This window comes from Hypanus sabinus, chromosome 12 (genome assembly GCF_030144855.1).
Source record: "Hypanus sabinus isolate sHypSab1 chromosome 12, sHypSab1.hap1, whole genome shotgun sequence".
Classification (NCBI taxonomy): Eukaryota; Metazoa; Chordata; class Chondrichthyes; order Myliobatiformes; family Dasyatidae; genus Hypanus; species Hypanus sabinus.
Window position 1 is genome coordinate 32,593,256 of NC_082717.1, and position 23,465 is coordinate 32,616,720.

Sequence of the window (23,465 nt, forward strand, 5' to 3'; positions counted from 1 at the left end):
CAAGGAGTACAAAGATTTCTACCCTAGGAAAAATACTCGATCTACTCTGTCTATGCCTCTGATAATTTTAAGTACTTCTCTCAGGTCTCTCCTCAGCTTTTGACAGTTCAGGGGAAAAAAGCCCATGTTTGTCCAACATTTCCTTTGAGCTGAAACTCTTCAATCCAGGCACCAACACAGTGAACCTCTTCTGCACGCACTTCAGAGTCTCCACATCCTTCCAGTACTGTGGTGGGACACAACTCCAAGTGAGGGCTAACCAAATTCTCATACAGTCTCAATGTGAATTTCCACCTTTTATACTCAATCCAAAAGAGGAAGGATGACACATACATCTCTATCACCCTACTCACATGTGTTGTCACTTCTAGGGAGCTATGGGCTGACATCACAATACCCCACCCCCACCCCAATACCAATGCTGTGAAGGTTCCTTTCATTTATTGTATACTCTTTGACCTTGCAAAGTATACACCTCACACTTGTCCAAATTAGACTCCATTCACTGTTTCTCCATATTTCCAACTGATCTATGTCCTACGAAACCCTTCCTCACTGATCCACAAATATATCAATTGTTCTGTTGCCTGAAAGCTTACTAATCAGCTCATCTACATTTCACAAACTGCAGAAATCACAGCACTGAACCTTGCTGAACGCCATTGGCTACAGAACTCTGGACAAAATAGCACCCCCCTACCACTGGCCTCTTGACTTCTACAGCAAGCCAGTTTTGAATCAAGTCTGCCAGATCTCCATGTACTATAATCTTTTGGATTCGCCTACCATGAGGGATTTGGTTTAAATGGTTTTCAAAAGCCCATGATTGTAGACCCTACCCACTGCCATCAATAACTTCCATTATGGCCTTAATGAACTTGATCAAGTTTGTAAGGCATTATTTCCTGGCACAAAGCCATGGTGCTGATCCCTAATTAGTCCATGCTTTCCAGATGTCAGTAAATCCTATCCCTAAGAATCTTCTCCAATAGTTTCACTGATATGAGGCTTACTGGCATATAACTCACTTGTTTATCCCTATGGCCTTTGATACATCAAGGAACGATGTTGGCTATTCTTCAGTCTGCTGGGACTTCACCTGTGGTTAAACTGAATACCAAGATCTCCATCAGTGCCCCAGCTATCTCTTCTCTTGCCCCTCTCCATAACATGTGATCCCTTTGAACTAATGTCCTTTTTGAACGCATCTACCACAACCATCACCATTCAAATGTTTCCTTCTGTCACTTTTGGATCTTTTGCCATTCCTTTTCAATTTTTGCACCCTAGTTCCTAGATTCTCCACCAACCTGAACTATCTGTATGTGTACACATTTGCAATCTATGAGACCTTGCATTCTTCTGTCTCCAGGATTTTAACCCTAGCTTTTCCAGTCTATCCACAATTCAAGCAACTTTATCCTAAAATCATTTTAACAAAATATCTTCTGATCCCTGCTGATGGAAGGCTTTAGTGTTTGAGAAAACAGGTGTAAGGATGGTGGCTGGAGATGTATGTGTTTTTGCCAGTTTCAGTGCAGGCAGCTCATTATATTCAGACTGCCTGATCATTTACATGATCCCTGTGACCATGGCAGGTCATGATAATATTCACTGGCTTATTGTCTCAGCAGTGGACCCAATTTCATGAGTGAGTAATACCAGTTTAACCTGATTGCTATAACCAAAGGGAACCTCTTAAAGGAGTAGGTGCGCTGTATCTGCAATAAGCACAAAAACACTCTATAGCTGACATTGAAGAGATTTAGTAGAAACATTCACCAACTCTGGACTAAAGTCCTTGATGCTTGCAGTGTAGAAGAGGAGAGAGTCCTGACTCTCATGGTATCTAGAAAGTCCCCCAGACACAATCACAGAAGACAATGGGAGGACATAGACACAAGCATAGATTTCAGTGAGGATACCCTTACCCTTGGAAACTGCCCTGCCATCGAAACTTAGGTAGGAGAGTTTCTTGCTGAACTCCTCGAAGTTCAAAACAAATTTATTATCAAAGTATGTACTGTATATGTCCCAAATACTTCCGAGATTCATTTTCTTGCAGGCATTTGCAATAGGACAAAGAAATACAATAGAGCAGTGAAAAACTACACACAAAGACCTTGTAAAAGACAAACTGTGCACATATGAATACCACCACTACTGATGATGGTGATGTCTGTCTCAAAAGACAATGTGTACAGCGGCACTGGAGTGTCCTCTTCAGGACATGAGCCTAGGCGGGAGGTATGGATATCCCAGTCATCAAGATAACCCTCTCGGCCTCACCAGTGTAGTCCAAAGGAAAGCAAAGCAATACGTTTGGTACGAGCTTGGTTGCAGGAGTTGTTGGAAGGATGATCAGTGATGTCCAACCACCTTAGGGGATCCACTCTGGATTCTCTGCTTGGGTTTACCACCTGTAGCCTTCATCTCTCCTGAGGCTGCCAACAAGGCAGTGAGGCTACTTACCCACATCTGGGGATCTGGTTCACGAGCACTAGGGCCTGTCCACACACCGGTGGGCCTGGGTGCTATGGCTGCAGGGGCCAGACCTCCTCCCCATCCTCAGTAGTTCAGCCGGGTTCTGAAAGGTGTCCAGTTTTGCATGTGTCGCCAGTGAGGAGGCACTGCATGAGGCCTGCTGTTGGAGAGCCTATGATCTGGAAGGGAGGGACATGTGTATTCAGCTCTCCTTTTCACAAGACTGATAGTTGGTGGCAGAAGCTGAAAGTGAAAGTGACAAGTTTAACCCACTACACTACCACACTGGACGCATCACACCAACTACTTGACACACCACCACCACTAATAATGATAATAAGTAAGTAAGTAAATAACACTGAGAAAATGAGTGGTAGAGTCCTTGAAATGAGTCCATAGGTTGTGTTCAATGATTAGCTCAGTGCTGAGGTGAGTAAAGTTATCCATGTTGGTTCTGGAATCTGATGGTTGAAGGTTAATAACTCCCTGAATGGACGGTCTCTGGCTGAGAGGCCTTTTTACTCCTCTCATCTCTTCTTCACCTATCAAAATGACTTGTTCTGCAACATTCTGTTCCCTCAACAGGTAAAGCCCACTCCCTGGGGAGTGTCTGGCAATGAACCATGTCTGGGAGCATCTTGTTTGTAAAGAAGTCCGAGGTTAAGACTACATCCTTCAGCACCTGATATCACTCACTGTAGACTTTAACAACCCTGAAGAAAGCTATAAATCTGGATGGAATCATAGCAACAGTCAGTAGAAATCAGTCGGCAGCTAACTTGCAAGCAGTTAATGATTCCTTTAAATAGCTCTGCTGGGAATTTGGAGGTGGGTGGCAGACAGATCTTCCAACAGGTCAATGCTAGTCCTGAGCAAAGTGAAGAGAGGGTATGTGCTGAAGCAGGAGCCCTGGCATCAAATCAGTCTGATGGATGTCATCAACTGGTGGCCAGCGTGGCCCATATTACAGGAATGCAGTCAAACTTTCATTACTGTATTGAAATCAATTCAACACCCTTGGGCCCAAACAACAGGCCTTGCCAAATGAAATTTGCTGCCATAATCTTTCACTGCTATGTTCTTCATACTATTTCAATTTGCAACGAAATATATTAAATCACTCACTGAAAGTAACACAAATGAAAGCAACACCACTGTCACATGCATTAATAGGCATATATTTATTATCTGCAGAATTAGGAAACATCCAAAGACACTTTCTGCATATGTTTAACTTTGGTTTTATGTGTGAACAGCTGCACAGTAATATGGTAGAGAGCTGTCAGCAATAATACCTTTACCACTTAGGAGTGAATCAGTGTGTTAATTATTCATCTGACAGTTGAAATCTGAGACTGCTATCATCAGCATTGATGGCGGTGTAAGGTTGCCAAGGAGAAATATGTTACTGGTGCCATTTTAAAGACTTAGCATCATGTTACCATGGATAGCAAAGGCAAATGCAGGCTCAGGTTGGTTAGAGCTGCATTTACTGAATGGAAAAGATGGAAAATATACCAGCAATAATGTAGGAAATAACTATAAATATTGACTGCAATTTCATATTAAGTTTTCAGGTATACAGTATTTTATTCTGACTGAATTTCTTACTGAGGTGAAGACACTTCTTATATTGGTTTTCCTACCAGTACTCACATTGAACTGAAGTCCATTCACGTTTCTGTCCTTGTTGGACTATTTCCATTGGAGTAACTATGAGCAGATGAAGGTGGCAAAAACTGAAAAGAGCAAACAGTCATATAAGAATTTTTAAAGCACTCCTTGTCCGAAATATCCCTGTCTCTCCAAATGAAAGACCCTCATTTCAAAGTGGGTTAACTAGCCGTGCTTTTGGATTCTCTGGGGTCTGAGTGGAACAGGAAAATGTACAAGAAGCTTTCACTATGGATCAACTGAATAGGAATTGGAATTGTTTTATAATTATCATGTATCAATGATAGTGAAAAACTGTCTTGCACACTGCTTGTATAGATCAGATCATAGGATTACAAAGAGAGTGTTTGACACATGGGCCTTCATAAATTAAAGTATTGAGTAGACGAGTTGGGATGTTATGTTAAGGTTGTACAAGGCATTGGTGAGGCTTAATTTGGAATATTGTGTGTGGTTCTGCTCATTTACCTACAGGAAAGATATCAATAAGGTTGAAACAGTATCAAGAAAATTTACAGGGAGGTTGATGGGATTTCAGAACACGAATTGTAGGGAAAGGTTGATTAAGTTAGGACTTTATTCCCTAGAGCGTGGGAGAATGACGGGTGACTTGACAGAGGTATACAAAATTATGAGATGGCAGATGCAAGCAGGCTTTTGCACCCAGTTTGGATGAGACAACAACTAGAGGTCATAGATGAAGGGTGAAAGGTGAAATTCTTAAGAGGAACCTGAAGGGGTTTTTATTCACTCAGAAGGGGTGCAAGTGTGGAATGAGCTGTCAGGGAGTGGTGGACAACTGTTCAGGAGGAACTCAAAATATAATCTCTAGGGAGAAAGACGTCTTTAGTAATTTAAGAATTGACCATGGGGAGATCAGTAATTAGAGAACTCTTCCAAGTGAGAGAAAATTATAGTGGACATTTATAGCTCTACAAAAGCAAACCAAAAAACTACGTATATTTAAAATCAGGAAAAGAAACAGAAAAGAATGCAAATCACCAATATGTCAATCAGCATCTATAAAGACCGTATTTATAGTCAAAGGCCTATAAAAACACAAGAAAATTGCAGCTGAAGTAGGCTGCTTGACCCCTCAAGCCTGCCTTTTGTCTTCTGAACACCAAAGTATTTAGATCTAATATCTTTTGCAGATTGTGCATCCCTCTCAATTCTCGATTCTCTTCTAGACTGCTTAAAATGCAAATATATTCTTTCTTCAATAGGATAATCAAAAGAGTGCGCAAATGCTCCAGCAATGGCCTCACCAGTACCCTATACAATTGTAACACTTCTTCTCCTGCAATAAAGACCAATGTGTTATTGTTTCCCAAATCACTTTGGGTAAAAAGCTACCCGAGTTGCAAATTTTCATATATAGAGTAGCAAGTAGAGATTTGGTGATGGATTTTATGACATTTGAAACATTTAGACAGGTACATGGATAGGAAATGCAGGCAAATAGGACTAGCTCAAGTGGACACTTGGTCAGCATGGTCAAGGTTGGCCAAAGGGCTTGATTCAGTGCAGCGTAACCCTGTGACTCTCTGACACTCACTCAAATTCTCCACATCCACCTGCAGACTCCTAAATTCCTATCCTCAGGACTAAGAGATACTTTGTTTTCTGTTTTCACTTTAATTCTAGACATTCTTTCCCTCGCTGTAATATGAGATGCAATGGCATGCAGATATCAACATGCAAAATGGTGTTTTGACAATATGATTTGTGATGCACACCAATGTTAGAAGTGTGAATAGTACCCAGAAAGTAAATTAAAAAGCAAAATACTACGAGAAAGTGAAAATAAAAACAGAAACTGATGGAAATGCTTGTCAGATCAAGCAACTTCCATGGCAAGGGAAATAAAGTTCTTAAAAAGGAAAAGTTAGAAATGAATCAAGTTTGGAATTTCATGGAAGGGGCTGAGAGGATAACAAGGAAGATCTGCAAGAGGGCAGAGATAGGAAGAGGCTGAATGACGCAGGTAGTGGTGGTGCTGACTGACAAAGACGACAAATGAAACATGAAATACCAGAAGCGAAGAGAGATGATTGATTGTTGTTTTATTACTATTGTCACATACACTGAGGTATAATGAAAAGCTTATCTTGATACAGATCAATTCATTAAATAGTGCTTTGAGGTGTTACAATGTAAAATAACAGACGCAGAATGAAGTGTAACTTTCTACAGAGAAAGTGCATTGTAGGTAAAAAGTAAGAAGCAACATCACAACAATGTAGATTGTGAGGTCAAGAGTCCAATGTATTGTCTTATGGAACCATTTATTAAACTATAACAGTGGGGCAGAACTATGTAAATGCTGGAATGTGAAAATACAAGACTGGAATGGATGATTATCTGAAATTGTTGCCTTTAGTATTGAGTCCTGATGGTTGTAAATATTTAGTTTTCTGACATTGCAACTCTTCTATTGAGATTTTAAAATATTGTTTTTCAGGCTTTTTATTTTGCACTTGATGATGATAGTATTGGCATTGATAGTGAAGGCGGGGCGAAGTTAAGATGGTGCTAAACGGCAACTCCTTTGCTTGCATCTTTGGAAACAGCTTTATTTCTACCTTTGATATCTCTTTCTTTCTTCTTCAGGGTGTGGGGGGTTCTTTTGAAGACCTTGACCTGCCGTTACACTCTGATGCTGGTTCTTTACGGGAATGGGACATGTTGTCAGGGCCTCACAAGCTTTGATATTCCATGGACGCGACCTGGAGGGTTCTGGGATTTCGTGGCTCTGGGGATGTGCTCATTCTAGGCCAGTGCCCCTGACTGAGCCATTGCCGGAGAATACGGAACATTGGGGGCAGCGGGTTAGCTACCAGGGGTTGTGTGTCCAGAGAGCTGTGCCCTTTCATAGAAACATAAAAAACATAGAAAATAGGTGATTTTCATTCAGCCTTTCAAGCCTGCACCACCATTCAGTATGATCATGGCTGATCATCCAACTCAGAACCCTGTAACTGCTTTCTCTCCATACCCCCTGATCCCTTTAGCCACAAGGGCCATATCTAACTTCCTCTTGAATATAGCCAATGAACCGGCCTCAACTGTTTCCTGTGGCAGAGAATTCCACAGATTCACCACTCTCTGTGTGAAGAAGTTTAACCTCATCTCGGTCCTAAAAGGCTTCCCCTTTATCCTTAAACTGTGACCCCTCATTCTGGACTTCCCCAACATCGGAAACAATCTTCCTGGATCTAGCCTGTCCAATCCCTTTAGAATTTTATATGTTTCAATAAGATCCCCCCTCAATCTTCTAAATTCCAGTGAGTATAAGCCTAGTCGATCCAGTCTTTCTTCATATGAAAGTCCTGCCATCCCAGAAATCAATCTGGTGAACCTTCTTTGTACTCCGTCTATGGCAAGAATTCTTTCCTCAGATTAGGGGACCAAAACAGCATACAATACTCTAGGTGCGGTACTCTAGGTACTTCCGGTGCTGACTCTCCGGACGTAGAGCTCAGGAAAAGCAACGCAACAGACTTTTTACATCATAAATCAACAAGTTGTTTGTTATATCTCCCCTCTTGCTGTGAAACAGGGGACACCTCTTTTTCCCTTATTGGGGGAGAGAGAGAGATTATGTTGAATTATCCGGTGAATGCGTGGTATTTGGGGTACTGCAAGTCTGTGCCTTTATTGTTGCTTTGCTGCACACGAATGCTTGGTGGAGGGTGTTGTTGCTTTTTTGCTGGTGGGGAGGTGGTCGTTGCCTTGCTGTTGGTTGTGCCTGGGAGGGGAGCTGTTTGAAGATCTAATGTTTTAACTGTCATTCATTCTTTGGACGCACGTCTGTTTTTGTAGATGTCTGTGAAGAAAAAGAATTTCAGGATGTATACTGTATACACTTCTCTGACATTAAATGCACCTATTGATCATTCCTAATTGGACTGAGAATTAAGAAATACCACTTTGCTGGACCTGAAATTACATAAAGACCAGACAGATGTTCTTCCTAAAGGACATGAATGAAACAAACAGGCTTTTCACAATCTGGCAATTTCATTGCTATAATTGTTGATCCATTATCTCTAAAGATGTCATCAGCTGAATATAAGTTCTCCAAATGACAAAGCAGAATTTGAACTCATATTGCTAAATTTATGGCACAGGCCTCTGGATACCAGCCCAGTGACAAACACAATACCACTTCATTCTGTGTACAGAACAGCATCAAAACTTGACAGATATACGCTTATAGACCTTAAGACATAGGAACAGAATTAGGCCAAATGGCCCATTGAGTCTGCTCCAGCATTTCACATGACTGATCCATTTCTCCCTCAGCCCAAATCTACTGCTTTCTTCACATACTCCTTCATTCCCTAACTAAGCCTAACTAATCAAGAATTTATCAACTGCCTTAAATATATCCAATGACTTGGCCTTCACCCTGCCTGTGGTAACAAATTCCACAGATTCACCACTCTCTGGCTAAAGAAATTCCTCTTCATCTTCATTCTAAATGGACGGTCCTTTATTCTGAGGATGCCCTTTGTTCTTAGACCATAGGACCACCATAGGAAACATTCTCTCCACATCCATTCTAACTCAACGTTTCAACATTTGTTAGGTTTCAATGAGATCATCCCTCATTTTTCTGAGTTTCAGTGAATAGAGACCTAGAGCCATCAAACACTCCTCATATGACAAACCTTTCAATCCAGGTACCTTTTTGGTGAACCTTCTTTGAACTCTCTTCATTTTCACCACATTCTTTCTGAGATAAGGGGTGAAAAACTGCTCACAACACTTAGCAGTGCCTTATAAAGCCACAAGATTACATGTTTGCATTTAGGTTAGTCCTCTTGAAATAGATGTTAACATTGCATTTTCCTTCTTCAGCACTGAAGCAACCTGCAAATTAACCTTCAAGGAATGAGGATGCCCAAGTCCCTTTGTACCCCAGATTTTTGAAATTTCACTCCATTGTGTCTACACTTTTATTTTTTTCGACCAAAGTTCATGACGATGTACTTCCCGACACTGTAATCCATCTGCAACTTCTTTGCCCATTCTCCTAATCTGTGTAAATCTCTGCCTATCCTGTTTGGTATTTCTTCCAGGAATTTCAACAGATTTGCAGGCAACATTTTCCCTAAGGAAATCTTTCCTTAATGACTACAGCCTAGTTATCACATAACTCCCAAGTACTCCAAATCCACATCCTTAATAGTCGACTCCCACATCTTCCCAACCACTGAGATTAAACTATTTTATAATTTAATTTCCTCTGCCTCTCTCCCTTCATGAAGAGTGGAGTGACAGTTGTAAACTTCCAGTCCTCCAGCACCATCCCAGAACCCACTGATTCTTAAAAAACCATTACCATGCCTCCACAAACTCTTCAGCCATTTCCTTCAGAACTTTGAGGTGTGGACCATCTGGTCCAGGTGACTTATCTACCTTCAGACCTTTCAGTTTCCCAAGCACCTCCTCCCTCGTAATGAAAACTTCTCATACTTCTGCCTCCTGACACTATTTAACTCCTGGCATACTGTTAGCATCTTCCACAATGAAGACTGATGCAAAATACTTATTCAGTTCATCCACCATTTCCTTGTCCTCCATCACCACCTCTCCATGATCATTTTCCAGCAGTCCAATATCTACTCTTGCCTCCCTTTTTCATTTTATATAATTGAAGAAACTTTTTGTTTCCCCTTTAATATTATTGGCTTGCTTACCTTCCAAGTTTTCCTTCTTTATGACATGTTTAATTGTTTTCTGTTGGTTTTTAAAAGCTTTCCAATTCTCTAGCTTTCCACCAATTTTTGCTCTAATAAGATGTATCTATCTTATGGCTTCGAAATTGCTCCCAGAAATTCCGGCCATTGTTGCTCCTCCGTCATCCCTGCTAGTGTCCCCTTCCAATCAATTTTGGCCAGGGTCTCTCATACCTCTGCAATGCTCCTTACTCTACTGTAATACTGATACATCTGACTTAGGTTCTCCTTCACAAATTGCAAGGTGAGTTCTATCATACTATGATCACTTACCCCCAAGTGTTCCTTTACTTTAAGCTCACTAATCAATTCCGGTTCATTTCACAACAGCTAGTCCAAAATAGCTGATCCCCAAGTGGGTTCAACCATGAGCTGTTCTAAAAATCCATCTTGTAGGCATTCTACAAATTCTCCCTCTTGGGATCCAGCACCAATTTGATTTCAATAGGTACATTTGATGTCACAGAAATGTATACATCTTGAAATTCTTTTTCTTCGCAAACATCCATGAGAACAGAAGAGGGCCCCAAAGAATGAATGGCAGTTAAATGTTAGAACCCCAAAGGGGAATAAAAACAAAGATATCAAAGATGGAAGTAAAGATGCTTCCAAAGATGCAAGAAAAGGAGCTGCCATTTAGCGCCATCATCATTTTCCCAATCCCCCGAATATTGAAATCCCTCATGACTGTTGTATCATTGCCCTTTTGACATTCATTTTCTATCTCCCATTTTAATTTGTAGACCACATCTTCACTGCAGTTTGGTAGCCTGTAAATAACTCACATCAGGGTCTTTTAACCCTGCAGCTTTTTAGTTCTACCCACAATGATTCTGCATCTTCTGACCCTGTCACCTCTTTCTAATGACTTGATTTATTTTTTTGCTAACACAGCCATCCTACCCCCTCGGCCTACCTTGGGCATCAAGCTCCCAGCTATAATCTTCTTCCAGCCGCAAATCAGTGATGCCCACGTAATACTTGCCAATCTGTAACTGTGCTACAAGTTAATCTACCTTATTCTGTATACTGCATGCATTCAAATATAACACCTTCTGTCCTGAATACATCACCCTTTTCAATTTTTTTCCCCTTTTACATTGCATCTTCTCCTGTTCACTGCAATTTTGCCCAATCATTAACCTCTCCTTGCAAGTAGTCTCATTATACACTGCCCGTTGTAAACTAACTACCCTATCACTCTGGTTCCCATTCCCCTGCCAAATTATCTTAAACCCCCTAAACAGCTCTAGCAAACCTGACAACAAGTATATCGGTTCCCATCAGGTTCAGGTGTAACCCCTCCCTTTTGTACAGTTCGTACCTTCGCCAAAAGACATCCAAATAAGCCAGAACCCCTCCCTCTGCACCAGTTCCTTAGCCACGCATTCATCTGCTGAATCATCCGATTCTTACCCTCACTGGTGCGAATCTGGAGATCCCATTTTTCAGCTTTCTAACTAGCTCCCTAAAATCTCTCCTCAGGACCTCCTCACTTTGTCTATCTATGTCACTGATGCCAACATGCACCAAGATTTCTGGCTGCTCACCCTCCTCCTTCAGAATGCCATGGAGCCAAACTGACCCTGGCACCTGGGAGGCAACATATCATCTGGGTGTCTCTATTGCGTCAACCAAATTCCATCTCTATTTCTCCAACTATGGAACTGCCTATCATTACTGCAGACCTCTTCACCTCTCTTCTCATCTGAGCTCCAGCAAAAGACTCAGTGTCACAGACCCGGTTGCTACAGCTCCACACCCTGTAGGTCGTCCGCTCAACAATATCCAAACTGGTGTACTTATTATTACAATCTTGCAGTCTAGGGGTGACTACCTCCATGTAGCTCTAATCTATCACTTCCTCAGTCTCCCCCAAGAGCCAAAGGTCATTAAAAGGAAACTGGGGTTCTCCCAGGATTCCCACATCTCATACACAGAACAGAACACAGCCCCAGAGCCATTTTCCCTGCACTAACTGTAATGTAACCAACTAGGAATCAAAAATAAAGAGCAAGAAGAAACTTAATGGATACTGATCTTGCCCAAGCCTGATCTCACCGAAGCCTGATGAGCGAAAGCCACTCCAACACTGGCCCACTCACATAATGGCCACTCTGCTTAACCCTGCCTTATTTTTATTTGCCCTTTCTAATGAATCCCACCAACTGGTCGGGCACAGTCCAAATCCGAAAACTACTGCTAAGCACTGCCTTTTTTAAACTTCAGCCTGGACCTAAATTAACTCCCTGCTCCTCCTTGTGCTCCCACTCCCTGAATGGCCACAATCCAACTCCAAAAACTGCTGCAAAGTGCTGCTTTTTAAACTTCAACCATGGACATAAATGAAATAGCTGTTCCTTCTCATGCTCCCACTCACTGGGTGCAGTCCAACTCCCTGAACATGTAAAACCAGTTGGGTTCCAAGATGTAATTTATTACAGCAGATCTAAGGGGAAAGCTTATCAATATACTGATAGCAAATTGGAAGGAGTTTGTAAGGTACTGCATTCGGATATTATTAACTAGATTCCAGACAGTCTTTATGGTGTGTTAACGCATGGCTGTAGTGAACTCCAGTGTCTTCCCTTGCATTATTCTATATTTCCTTGATGAGGACATGTTAAAGAGAGAGGAAATAAAAGGTAGACTTCTACCACATCAGAACAGCAGGAAGCATGAAATCCTGTGAAAGAGGGAAAAGGAAAGAGAAAGCATTGAAATAATTCATCTTGCCATCCACCTCCCCCCACTCTTCAACCAATTTAATGGTGAAACCACAGAACAGTGGAAATCATTTGCATTAATGGAATTTTAAGAAGATCTTTTTAACTCATGCCAAGCCAGCTTATACCTATTTTTAACATGCATTCTCAGTTCAAAACTAGTTCTGGACTAGGCAATTGCAATTATGTTAGCTATTATCCGTGTTAATTTTGAACGCCCCTTCCATCACTCTGAACGTAGTTCTCCAAGCCAATAACTTTGCCTCATTTATGGCATTCCTTGATTCCAGAAAAAGATACTCCTTGATTCATTGGAACCATACAGGAAAAGAGTAAGAACATGGTAAAAGTCATTTTTAAATGTTTGTAATTATTGGATTTTAAAGCAGCGGTAATTGTGAAATCACTTAAGCTTGTTGTTAATGATAATATGGTATTACTTTTCATTCTAAAAAAAAACATAGATCGTGCAACTGGAATTTTAAACTGTGGCCCATCTGGGGGAAAGACTCAGAGAGGCACCTCTGTGAAGAAAAATTGAATATTTAATCAGCTCAGTCCTTCGCTTAGACAGAGATTGTTTTATCCTCTCACTAATGATATTCAGTCTGGAACTACCAAAGGAAATTGTCCACAAATGGAAGAATTGCCTTTGGGTTAATGATGTGTGTAGTCTGGATGAAATATGAAGTCGTCGGACTTCTTCATTCCTGACACTAGACAAAGCATTGTGGCCTCTGGTGTTTCTGAGTCTTATTATAACCTAATAAAGCTCCACTGTTTGCTTTCGTTCTTAAACCCCAGCAAAACTGGCCAGTTTCCTTACCCTTTTATACATGTGCTTGATAAAATTTTAAACGTGCCATGCAAAAAACCAACAACCTAAAGTCAAAAGACCATGGCAACTCCCATATTATTCTTTAACTAGTTCTGCTTTTTGCCTGAAACTAATGGTTGAGTAGTGTTAATCACTACCATTGCATAGTGGTTAAGTTACTAAACCAACAGCCAATCATAGTTCCAGGGAGAAGAATTTAAGACCCATGTACTAGCAGTAGAAAATAAATTAAAGTAATTAAACATAGCCTAGGTATAAAATGTAAGTTTTACTAACAATTATTGTAAAAATTCATTCAAATTCATTATAGTCTTCTGTGAAGGAAAACTTGTCTCCTTACCTACCCTGGCCTGTTTGTGACTCCACACTATTGTAGTTAGCTCTTCACTGCTTCCTCAGTACAGGGACAATTAAGCAGAATGGCACAGTTCATCAAGTCACTGCTTCACAGTGCTCGGTTCCCGAGTTCAATTCCATTTGCAGCCTGCATGCAGTTTGCATACTCTTCTTATGACCGCACGAGCTTCCTCTGAGTGCTCTGCTTTCCTCTACGTCCCAAAAGATGTGCTGGCTTATAGGCCGATTGGGCACTTCAAAGTGTCCTTACATGTAGCTGAGTAGTAGAATCTGGAGAGAGTTGAAGAGAATGTCAGAAGAATTAAAATATTTTGAATAAAATATGGAGGTAATGCAGGATTGTTGTGAATGGGTGGTTGCTGGTTGGTGCCAATGCTGAAAGCTGAAGGACCTGTTTCTATGCTGTATCTTTCAGTAATCTCTCGGTGATTGGTATTATCAGTATTACCATTCCATATCCCCTAAATCTGTAAATCTAAAAATGAAACATTTCTTCAGAACAAATGAATGAGTAAACAGCAGAAAATACAAGTTTTCTTGTAACTTAGTGCGTCACACACAGACACATCATTCATTTCTCATCTCTGATTTGCTAATTGTACTTGAGAAGGTAGTAGAGAGCTGCCTCCTAGAATAGCAGCAGTCCTGTTGGTGAAAGTACTCTCAGTGCTGTTGGGGGTGGCGGGGTGGGGGAGGTCCGGGATTTCATCCCAGCCTTGATAAAGTCAGAATGGTGTTCAGTTTGGCAATTTGGTGGGATCCAGTAGGTGCTGGCATTTACATGCACCTGCTGTCCCTTTTCTTCTGGCTGGTAAATATTTGAGCACCCTTGCTCTGTCTCCAACCATTTTTATTCCACTCCTCATTCCAATTCTGACAAGTTGGTCCATGGCTTTCTTTACTGCCACAATGAAGCCACTCTCAGGCTGGAGGACCAACACCTCATATTCTGTCTGATTAGCCTCCAACCTGACAGCATAATATTGATTTCTCTAAGTTCTGTTGATTTCTAATCCCGCCTTTCCCCACTTATCATTTTTCTACTTCTCACCTGCTTAATGCTTCCCTCTGGTGCCTCTCCTCCTTCCGCTTCTCCCATGGTCCACTCCTCTCCTATCAGATTATTTCTTCTACAGCTCTTTACCTTTTCCATCCATCCCCTCACAGATTCCCATCAACCTACATTCCCCTTCTCTTGCCTCACCTATCAGCTCCACCCTTACCTTCTTATTCTGCTTTCTTTCTCTTTCCTTTCAAGTTCTGATGAAGGGTCTTGGCCCACAATATCAGCTATTTATTCCTCTCCATAGATGCTGCCTGACCAGCTGAATTCCACTAGTATATTGGCCCTCTTTAAGCTTCATTGCATGTGATCTATTGAGGTCAGAAAGTCCCGAGTGCAGCAGGCACTGCTCCATTAACACTAGTGATTTTACACATTGTGCTTAAAAGCCTCTTTAGGCACAATAAGTTGCTTATCTGAGGTTAGTAACTGGTGATCTTTTTCACTTATTCCTAAATTGATATGAGTATGAAATGAAGACTTGGCTATTTGAAATAAACTTACCTGACAGCAATTAATTTTAAATGGATACCATTGATTGCAGTTGAATACCATTAGCCCATTAATTTGGTTGCTGAGAAAATAGTAGGACTCTATCTTGGGATAACAGTGAGGTGGTGATTGCTATTCTGCATGGACGGTGCAATATCAAAGTGATCTCATAATTCTATTATACAACAGTCACTTGATGAGGCAAAGTCTCAAGTTCCTGGAGTAAATGTTACCCACTGCAAAGTTCTCAACAGACCAGAGAAAATGGCCTGGATTTCCTTTGCGGTTATCCTGTGGTTCCATAAAGAACCGGCACCCAGCTGCAGTGCATGAAAAGCACATTCTGGACTGGAGGCCTGATACAGGTACATCTAACTTCTCACTTGCCCCTGGGTTTAGCAAAACAATCCAGGGACTTTCTGTATTTTACTGAGGTAAGTGATCATATTCATTTTGGACCTTGGTAGTCACGAATGATGGACTATTTAAATTTGGAGATGATTGTCAGACCAAAATTGAAGTGGAATTATGGCACTTGCAACATCAGGGTAAGGAGAGCCTGTGGATGGACTTTGAAACAAGTAGAATAATTTTATATTTGATTTTTTTTTTGTATTGGACAGCAAAATGTTTGCAAGCAAACTGAGAGGGATGAATAAAACAGGGGATAGAGTACAGATCTGGATGGCTCGAGTATATAGAGGACAGGAAAATGTTGCCATGGACAAGATAATAATAATTTTAAAAAATGGAAGTGTGGAAGGAATTTCAAGCAGCTCTGGATGAGTTAAGGCGGGGATAAAGATGGTTAACATTATAGATTTGGGAATGGATGGTCTTAGCAATTGAGCAGCGCTCTGGTTTATCGAAGGTCAACTACAAGATCGAGATGACAAACAGACTGGTACAATTACTGATTCAAGAGTTCTTAATTTTGAAATAATTCATCCGATGATGTACCAGGCACAAACCATTAGTACTATATTGAAATATAATAGGGGGTCAGTGTAGTTCTGAAATAAATATAGAACAGTTAGTCATTTTTAGTCTAGATTTTTGCTTCTCTACGTACTGCCAGTTTCACATAGAAAATTTAACTTCATCCAATTAAATAAAAATGCTAAATAATAAAAAAAACTTTAATTAATGATCAGCAGGAGCTTGTACAGAGTCAATTTAGTCTTTTTTTTACTTGTCAACTGTGATATCTAGAGTTATCTCATGTCTATGTATCTCAGATTTAGCCTTCAATGGCCTGTCAATGTTGTCCTGTTTATGCAGAGCACTTTCCCCCCCACAAGAAATATACAATATTGCTATGTATGCTGGTAAAACGTTTGAATGCATTTAATGTAAGCCTGACATTTGGTGATCTAGATCTTCAGAACTTGTTCATCACTTATGTTTGCACACAATATAAATTTTGGAAGGTTCCCATCAGAAATGTCTTATTTAGACTAATTCAAATTGAGTGTAACCTGCATTGGGACAGATTTGCAAAGTAGCATTGACAGTTCCTTGGAACCTTGTGGCTAAACTGACAGTATATTTGGAACTCTACTATTTGAATACGCATATTTAATATTTAACTTCGCTATGTAGACTTTGGGCTGGCTGGTGGTGTCGTGGCATCAGCACTGGACTGCAAGGCAGATGGTCTTGAGTTCAAACCCAGCTTGGTCCCAACCTGGGCAGCAGCAGTATCTGCACAGAAGGTAGGCCTGGCAATCTTCTTCCATATCTTGCCATGAAAACCCTATGGTCCATAAGGTCATGAAGAGATGGACTCGACTAAATGACTGAACAACAACAACGTGGTTAACTTACTTCCTCAGACAGAAATAACATTCAGAGGAGATACAAGTGCAGGTTGGCGCAATAATTATTTACAGCTCCGGAGACCCACTTTTGATCATGGTCACTGGTGGAGTTATCACTTTCTCCCAGTAGGTACATGGATTTCCCTGAGTATGGGAACATAGAACACTAAATTGTAAATTGGTTTATTGTCTCAGGTACCAAGGTATAATGAAAATCTTGTCTTGCATAGAGATCAACTTATTACAACATTGCAGTGAGGTAGTACGAAGTAAAACAATAACAGAGTGCAAGATAAAGTGCTACATTTACAGAGAAAATGCTGTGCAAGAGGACAATAAGATGCAAAATCATAACAGTGTAGATTGTGAGATTAAGAGTCTATCTTATCGTGCTAGGAGACTGTTCAATAGTCTTATAACTGTTGTCCTTGGGCCTTCAAGGCTTTGTATTTTCTGCTCGATGGGAGGAGGGGGAGAAGAAAATACGTCTGGGTTGGGGTCTTTGATTATGATGGCTGCTTTACTGAGAAAACAAGGAGTGCAGACCAAGTCCATGAAGGGAAGTTGGATTCTGTGATGTGCTGAGCTGTGTCCATAACTGTCTGCAGTTCCTTGTGGTCCTGGGCAACGCAGTTACCATACCAAGCTGTTATGCATCTGGGTGGGATGGTTTCTATGGAGCACCAATAAAAATTAATGAGGATCAAAGGGATCATGTCAAATTTCTTTAGTCTCCTGAGGAAGTAAAGGTGTTGATGATTTCTCATGACTATGCTATGTATGTCACTGAATCAGGACAGACTACTGGAAAAGTTTGCTCCAAGGAACTTGCGGCTCTCAACCCTCTTAACCACAGCAACACTGATGCAAACAGGAGCAGATAAACACAACCCCGCCCACTGCCACTTCCCCATCAATGTCAGGTCTTTTGTTAACATTGACCGAAAAAGGTCGTTACGATGACACCAAGCCTCTATCTCCTTCCTGTACTCGGACTCATTGTTGTTTGAGATTGTTGTATGGCCAACGACAGTGGTTTCACCTGCAAACTTCTAGATGGAATTAGAGCAGAGTCTGGCTACACAGTTAGAGTGTACATGGAGTAATGTAGCGGACAGAGGATGTAGGCTTGTGGGGCAGAATACAGCAGTAATAAAGCTTCTCCATATCCCATTGAGGTGTCTGTAGTTTAATTGGAACTAATTATCTCGATTGTAGATGAATTGCAAAAAAAAAAAATCAAAAGGGGATTGATGAGCTTATGAGAGACAATTTGCTGCACAACATCAGGAGAGGGGCATGAATTTACTTGGGCATAGACCTGAATGTCCAAATGGCCTGCATGTGAAAAAAGATTAAGACTACTGTATTGCATCAATTGTCCCACTATTGCTTCCTTTCTTCCTCCTTTTATCTGTCCATGAGCCCAAGTTTAACATACGTTAAAAATTAAAATCTCGTAAAGGGTATACATACATTTCCACAAAATTATTCAGTCTTCACCAACCATAAGCCTTGGATGAACCTTGGATCTCCTTAATCTGATGAGGTCCAGACCAGTGGCATTCAGGTCTGCCAACCAAGTTAAATACAAGAGGTCCAGGTACAATCTCTGTAAAGTCATCTCATGTGCAAACTGGTGATTTTGGACCAAACTTGAACTACTGAAGGATGCACAATATCTGTGGCATGGCCTGAATGCTATCATCTCTACAAGGTGAAATGAAGTGGCATTGGTGACAGCAAGGATTCACTCTCAGAGGAGCTCAACACCTTTTATGCTCGCTCGAACTGTCAAACTGTGGAGGTTCCTTCACGAGCTCCCCCAGGCCCTGATGACCCTGTGATTTCAGTGACTGAGGATGATGAGAGAGCATCCTTCAGGAGGGTGGACCCACGGATAGCATCTGGCCCAGATGGGGTACCTTGCCAAATACTGAAGACCCGTGCTGATCAGCTGGCTGGAGTGTTCACTGATACCTTTACCTTTCACTTCACCAACATCAAGGCTTCAATTATATTGATGCCTAAGAAGAATGCCTCAATGATTATCTTGCAGTAATCTGTAACGAAGTGCTCTGAGAAGTTAGTGATGAAACATATCAACTCCTGCCTGAGAAGTGACTTGGATCCACTTCAATTTGCCTCCTGTCACAACAGGTCAACAGCAGATGCCATTTCATTGGATCTCCACTCAATCCGGAACATCAGAACAGCCGACTCATATACATCAGGTTGCTTGATGCTCTTTGTTGACTAGAGCTTGGCCTTCGATATTGTCATCCCTTCAAAGCTAATCAATAAGCTTCATCCTAGGTCTCAATACTTTATTGTGCAATTGGATCCTTGATTTCCACACTTGCCGACCCCAATCAGTTCACATTAGCAACAACATCTCCTCCACAATCTCCATCCGCAAAGTGCACCACAAAGCCTGTGTGCTTAGCCCCCTGCTCTACTCACTTCATAATTATGACTGAGAGGTTAAGTGCAGCTCTAAATGCCATATTTAAGTTTGCCGGTGACACCATTGTCATTGGCTGAATCAATGGTGGTGAATGAATCAGAACATAGAGGGGAGATTGAAAACCTAGCTGATAGCAACCTCTCCCCCAACGTCAGCAAGACCAAGGAAATGATTATTGACTTCAGGAGGAAGTAACCAGAGATTCATGAGCCAGTCCTCTCTGGGGGATCGGAGGTAGAGAGGGTCAGCAACTTAAATTCCTTGTTGTTATCATTTCAAAGGATCGGTCCTGGATTCAGGGCACAAGTGCCTTTAGGAAGAAAGCACAGCAGTACCTTTACTTCCTTAGAAATTTGCAAAGATTCAGCATGTCATCTGAACTTTAACAAGTTTCTATAGATGTATGATGGAAATTTATTGACTGGTTGCATCATGGCCTGGTATGGAAACACAAATGCTCTTGTATGGGGAAAAATAGCTACAAAAAGTAGTGGGTATGGCCCGGTCCAACATGGGCAAAGCCTTCTCCAGCACCGAACACATTTACACAGAACATTCTCACAGGCAAGCAGTATCCGTCATCAAGGATCCCCACCAATCAGGCCATGCTCTCCTCTCACTGCTGCCATCAGGAAGAATTTACTGAGTCTCAGGACCTGCACCACAAGGTTCAGAAACAGTCAATACCCATCAAACATCAGGCTCTTGAACCAGAGGGGATAACTTCACTTGGCTCATCACTGAACTGCTCGCATTACCTCTGGACTCACTTTCAATGACTCTTCATCTCATGTTGTCGATATTTATTGTTTATTTATTACTATTATTTGCACAGCTTGTTGTCCTTTGTGCATTGGCTGTCGTCCATACTGTTGGGTGTGGTCTTTTATTGATTCTATTGTGTTTCTTGTACTTACTGTGAATCCCCGCAAGAAATTGAATCTCAGGGTTGTATGTGCTGACATATATGTACTTCGGGAGTACATTCAGATTGGAAGGTTGTGACTAGTGGTGTTCCACAAGGATCTGTTCTGGGACCTCTACATTTTGTGATTTTTATTAACGACATGGATGAGGGGGTAGAAGGGTGGGCTGGCAAGTTTGCAGATGACACAAAGTTTGGTGGTGTTGTAGGTAGTGTAGAGGATTGTCGAAGATTGCAGAGAGACATTGATAGGATGCAGAAGTGGGGTGAGAAGTGGCAGATGGAGTTCAACCTGGAGAAGTGTGAGGTGGTACACTTTGGAAAGACAAGCTCCAAGGCAGAGTACAAAGTAAATGGCAGGATACTTGGTAGTGTGGAGGAGCAGAGGGATCTGGGGGTACATGTCCACAGATCCCTGAAAGTTGCCTCACAGGTAGATAGGGTAGTTAAGAAAGCTTATGGGGTGTTAGCTTTCATAAGTCAAGGGACAGTTTAAGAGACGCGATGTAATGATGCAGCTCTATAAAACTCTAGTTAGGCCACACTTAGAGTACTGTGTCCAGTTCTGGTTGCCTCACTATAGGAAGGATGTGGAAGCATTGGAAAGGGTACAGAGGAGATTTACCAGGATACTGCCTGGTTTAGAGAGTATGGATTATTGAGTTAGGGCTTTACTCTTTGGAGAGAAGGAGGATGAGAGGAGACATGATAGAGGTGTATAAGATATTAAGAGGAATAGACAGAGTGGACAGCCAGTGCCTCTTCCCCAGGGCACCACTGCTCAGTACAAGAGGACATGGTTTTATGTTAAGGGGAGGGAAGTTCAAGGGGAACATTAGAGGAAGGTTTTTCACTCAGAGAGTGGTTGGTGCATGGAATGCCCTGCCTGAGTCAGTGGTGGAGGCAGATACACTAATGAAATTTAAGAGACTACTAGACAGGTATATGGAGGAATTTAAGGTGGGGGGTTATATGGGAGGCAGGGTTTGAGGGTCGGCACAACATTGTGGGCCAAAGGGCCTGTAATGTGCTGTACTATTCTATGTTCTATGTTAATATATTTACTTTGAACTTTGAAGGTTCTCCCAGAACATGGTGGAATATCAAGTACATTGCCTTTGGGTACCAGTGACATTATATTGAAAAATGACCAGCTAAGTGTGAATTTGAAAAATTCAAGAAGATGGTAATCTCACACATGAGAAATTCTGTAGATGCTGGAAATCCAAAGCACAACACACAAAATGCTGGAGGAACTCAGCAGGTCAGGCAGTATTAACGGAAATGAATAAACAGTTGACTTTGCAGGCCGAAATGCTTCTTCAGATGGTAATTATCATATTTTTTATTTAAATAAAATTTGAGGAAGAGGAGCATGTGGAGGAACATGAAGCAAGCCTGACGCATGTTCTTTCCAGTGTATAACTTTTAAAATAGGATAAAAAGGGCAGACATGCTTTCCATAACTGAAAAAAATAAAGCCTAACCCTGAAGAAAAACAGAGGAAAGCAGTCCATTACCGGATTTCTCAGCTGCACACTTCCTCTTAGAATTTTTTTTAATATCATGACCAGGCAAAAATTCAGCAATATGTTATCTACTGCATTCTGTTAATTTTCCCAAAGAATGCAACAATTTGAGGTTTGACTGCTGACGTGCCTATTGGGTGTACTGCAAATAGCATCTGGCAACAGTTGTACTAACTGGAACATGACACTCAAAAAACCTGTTGTACAAAATGCAAGAGGAAGAATGAAATATAATAAAAACAGTGATTCGATTAACTATAAAGACATACCAGTTTAGATGCCGGTCTGTTTTTTGCAGTATGAGGATGAGCTGATGCAACACCAAGCTGAGTGATAATGCTGGTGGTGATTTCTTACATTATAGGGGAGTGTAGCCATGTATCATCATACTTTGCATGACTGTTTTTGAGTGGGTGGTAAAAGCACAGATACAGAATGAAATATTTCAAATAGCTTGTCAATTTAAATCTAACCTACATTTTTAAAAACAAGCAAAATTAGATGATGTTTAGGATGCCAAATCAATCTACACCAAGCCTGTGGGGAGTTCTGTGATTCCTTGCTGATTGCATTTGAGACTCTAGACTTGAAACCTCTGCCTTTTCCCTTTATATTCACATTAACCAGCAAATTAGTTGCAGAAATTCGACAGACAAAGCACAAGGGCTGAGCTCCCCATATATAAAGTGTGTATTTGAAGAAAACTCCAGTTAAACAAACCTGAGAAAACAACTTAGGGATGTATAGGTATGGACTGTCCTTGGTTCACAACCCTCAACAATATCCATGCCTGTGTTTACTTTCTCATAACCTCAACTTCTATGAGGCAGAGCAGTATACAAACAGTGACTAAATTTCAGGGAATCAATCCTGAAACCCCACCCAAAGACCAAATGGATGGTTTTTGACAGAGTATTGCTGCTAAGGACCTTGTTAATTGATCTTAACCTTTTAAATTTTTATATTGAATTTGACATATATGGGTAAGCAGACCATTTTTTTCCTCCTTCTGCACCTTTTCCTGTTTTGTTTCTGTCTCTAATTGTTTATATTCAAAGAAATTATTATGCTTAGAGTAGGTGGATTCATCAGCCTACACAGAGTCAAGAAGTTTGGCTCACCACCACCTTCTGAATGAAGAGCAATAAGTGCTGGGCTTGCTGGAAATGCCCACATTGGGAAAAAAAATGTTGGAAAAATCATGTGGGACGGTGTGTGGAATCCAACGGAACTAGAGTGGAGGAGGTACAATTCACTGTAGACCATAACTCAGGAAAAATATCTTTCAAAAATTTGTATAATAACATTTAATGAAAAAATAATTATTTGACCTATGTCGATGA

General features: G+C 41.1%; 1 long non-coding RNA gene across 2 annotated transcripts in view; it reads right to left on the minus strand.

Moving 5' to 3' along the window:
* LOC132402469 (uncharacterized) overlaps positions 1-2,784 on the minus strand; it is a 43,922-nt gene extending 41,138 nt beyond the window's left edge. For both annotated transcript variants that reach the window (XR_009514912.1, XR_009514911.1), the window contains exon 1: positions 2,473-2,784. This is a non-coding gene — a long non-coding RNA (uncharacterized LOC132402469). The remainder of the gene's footprint in view (positions 1-2,472) is intronic.
* Positions 2,785-23,465: the final 20,681 nt, after the last annotated feature.